This window comes from Arachis stenosperma, chromosome 5 (assembly GCF_014773155.1).
Source record: "Arachis stenosperma cultivar V10309 chromosome 5, arast.V10309.gnm1.PFL2, whole genome shotgun sequence".
Lineage (NCBI taxonomy): Eukaryota > Viridiplantae > Streptophyta > Magnoliopsida > Fabales > Fabaceae > Arachis > Arachis stenosperma.
In genome coordinates, this window is record NC_080381.1 from 93,915,573 (window position 1) to 93,918,992 (window position 3,420).

At 38.8% G+C, this 3,420-nt stretch overlaps 1 non-coding gene across 1 annotated transcript; it reads left to right on the forward strand.

Moving 5' to 3' along the window:
• Positions 1 to 222: 222 nt before the first annotated feature.
• LOC130983788 (small nucleolar RNA R71) lies at positions 223 to 330 on the forward strand. The gene has a single exon (XR_009087764.1). It is a non-coding gene; the product is annotated as a small nucleolar RNA R71 (small nucleolar RNA).
• The last annotated feature ends 3,090 nt before the right edge of the window (positions 331 to 3,420 follow it).

A 3,420-nucleotide genomic window follows, 5' to 3' on the forward strand; every position in this document is an offset into this window, starting at 1 on the left:
AGTATCAATCTCAAGAACTCCTTTCTTCTGATTTGTCCCATTGTTCACAGGATTCCTTTCAGAAGTGTACATGAATTGGTTATTTGCAACCATTTCAATTAGTTCTTGAGCTTCTGTAGGCGTCTTCTTTAGATGAAGAGATCCTCCAGCAGAGCTATCCAAAGACATCTTGGACAGTTCAGAGAGACCATCATAGAAAATACCTATGATGCTCCATTCAGAAAGCATGTCAGAAGGACATTTTCTGATCAATTGTTTGTATCTTTCCCAAGCTTCATAGAGGGATTCTCCTTCCTTCTGTCTGAAGGTTTGGACTTCCACTCTAAGCTTACTCAATTTTTGAGGTGGAAAGAATTTTGCCAAGAAGGCATTGACTAGCTTTTCCTAAGAGTTCAGGCTTTCTTTAGGTTGTAAGTCCAACTATATCCTAGCTCTGTCTCTTACAGCAAAAGGGAATAGCATAAGTCTGTAGACCTCAGGGTCAACCCCATTAGTCTTGACAGTGTCACAGATTTGCAAGAATTTAGCCAAAAACTGATGAGGATCTTCCAATGGAAGTCCATGGAACTTGCAATTCTGTTGCATTAGAGAAACCAATTGAGGCTTAAGCTCAAAGTTGTTTGCTCCAATGGCAGGAATAGAGATGCTTCTCCCATAGAAGTCGGGAGTAGGTGCAGTAAAGTCACCCAGCACCTTCCTTGCATTATTGGCATTGTTGTTGTTTTCAGCTGCCATGGGTTCTTCTTGTTTGAAGATTTCTGTTAGGTCCTCTACAGAGAGTTGTGCCTTAGCTTCTCTTAGCTTTCGCTTCAAGGTCCTTTCAGGTTCAGGGTCAGCCTCAACAAGAATGCTTTTGTCTTTGCTCCTGCTCATATGAAAGAGAAGAGAACAAGAAAATGTGGAATCCTCTATGTCACAGTATAGAGATTCCTTGAGGTGTCAGAGGAACAGAAAAATAGAAGGAAGAGGTAGAAGAATTCGAACTTAGTGAGATAGAGTTCGAATTGTGCATTGAGGAGGAGTGGTACTCCATAAATAGAAGGATGTGAGAAGAGGGGAAGAGATTTTCCGAAAATTAGTTAAAAAAAATTTAAAAAAAACATTTTGAAAAAAAATTTTGAAGAAGATATGATTGAAAACTTTTTTGAAAAAGATGTGATTAAAAAGATATGATTGAAGAGTTATGGTTTTAAAAAGATGTGATTGAGAAGATATGATTTGAAAACAATTTAAAAAGATTTGATTTTACAAAAAAAAAATTAATGTCTTGGCTAACAAGAAAAGATATGATTCAGACTTTAAACCTTTCTCAACAGAAAAGGCAACTTACTTGAAATGCTGAATCAAATCATTAATTGTTAGCAAGTATTTTTGAAAAAAAAAGGAAAGAAATTGATTTTGAAAAAGATTTGATGGAAAAGATATGAGTTGAAAAAGATTTGGTTTTGAAAAGCTTTGAAAACTTGAAAAAAATTTGCATTAAAAACAAAATCTTCCTTCTTGTGCCATCCTGGCATTAAACGCCCAGAATGGTGCACATTCTGGCGTTTAACGCCCAAAGCACTACCCTTTTGGGCGTTAAACGCCCAGCCAGGTATCCTGGCTGGCGTTTAAACGCCAGTTTTTTCTTCTTCACTGGGCGTTTTGAATGCCCAGCTTTTTCTGTATAATTCCTCTGCTGCATGTACTGAATCTTCAGTTCCCTGTATTATTGACTTGAAAATAGAACCAAGATCAAATAAACAATGCATGCAAGACACCAAACTTAAAATGAGACACTAGACTCAACAAGAAACTTAAAATATTTTTGGTTTTTATGATTTTGTAATTTTTTTTGGATTTTTCGAAAATTAAGTGGAAAAGAAAATAAAGGTATCAAAATTCTTAATGAGAATTCTAGGAATCATGCAATGTTAGTCTAAAGCTTCAGTCTAAAGGAATTAGACATGGATAGCCAAGCTTCAGCAAGACATTGCATTCAAGAGCTAAATTGATTAGAATCAATCAGCTTTGGTGATGATAAGATCATCACCTTGAAACACTAGAATTCATTCTTAAGAACTCTAAAAAATACCTAATCTAAGCAACAAGATGAACCGTCAGTTGTCCATACTCGAAACAATCCCCGGCAATGGCACCAAAAACTTGGTGCACGAAATTGTGATCACTACTTTTTACAACTCAAATAATCCCCGGTAATGAATCCAAAAACTTGGTGTTCAATACCATGGCATAAACACAACTTCGCACAACTAACCAGCAAGTGCACTGGGTCGTCCAAGTAATAAACCTTACGCGAGTAAGGGTCGATCCCACGGAGATTGTTGGAATGAAGCAAGCTATGGTCACCTTGTAAATCCCAGTCAGGCAGACTCAAATGGTTATGGATGATATATGAATAAAACATAAAGATAAGGATAGAGATACTTATGCAATTCATTGGTGAGAATTTCAGATAAGCGTATGGAGATGCTTTGTCCCTTCCGTCTCTCTGCTTTCCTACTGTCTTCATCCAATCCTTCTTACTCCTTTCCATGGCAAGCTGTATGTTGGGCATCACCGTTGTCAATGGCTATAGTTCCGTCCTCTCAGTGAAAATGTTCAACGCACCCTGTCATGGCACGGCTATTCAGCTGTCGGTTCTCGATCATGTCGGAATAGAATCCAGTGATTCTTTTGCGTCTGTCACTAACGCCCCGCAATCGCGAGTTTGAAGCTCGTCACAGTCATTCAATCATTGAATCCTACTCAGAATACCACAGACAAGGTTTAGACCTTCCGGATTCTCTTGAATGCCGCCATCAATTCTAGCTTATACCACGAAGATTCCGGTTAAAGAATCCAAGAGATATCCACCCAATCTAAGGTAGAACGTAGGTGATTGACAGTCACACGTTCATAGGTGAGAATGATGATGAGTGTCACGGATCATCACATTCATCAAGTTGAAGAACAAGTGATATCTTGGAACAAGAACAAGCTGAATTGAATAGAAGAACAATAGTAATTGCATTAATACTCGAGGTACAGCAGAGCTCCACACCTTAATCTATGGTGTGTAGAAACTCCACCGTTGAAAATACATAAGAATGAGGTCTAGGCATGGCCGTGAGGCCAGCCTCCCAAAGAGGGTTCAATCATAAAAACATGATCAAAAGATCCCAAATACAATAGTAAAAGGTCCTACCTACAGGGAACTAGTAGCTTAAGAATTACAAAGATGAGTAAAAGACATAAAAATCCACTTCCGGGCCCACTTGGTGTGTGCTTGGGCTGAGCATTGAAGCATTTTCGTGCAGAGACTCTTCTTGGAGTTAAACGCCAGCTTTTGTGCCAGTTTGGGCGTTTAACTCCCATTCTTGTGCCAGTTCCGGCGTTAAACGCAGGGCAGTTTTGAGCTGATTTGGAACGCAGGTTTGG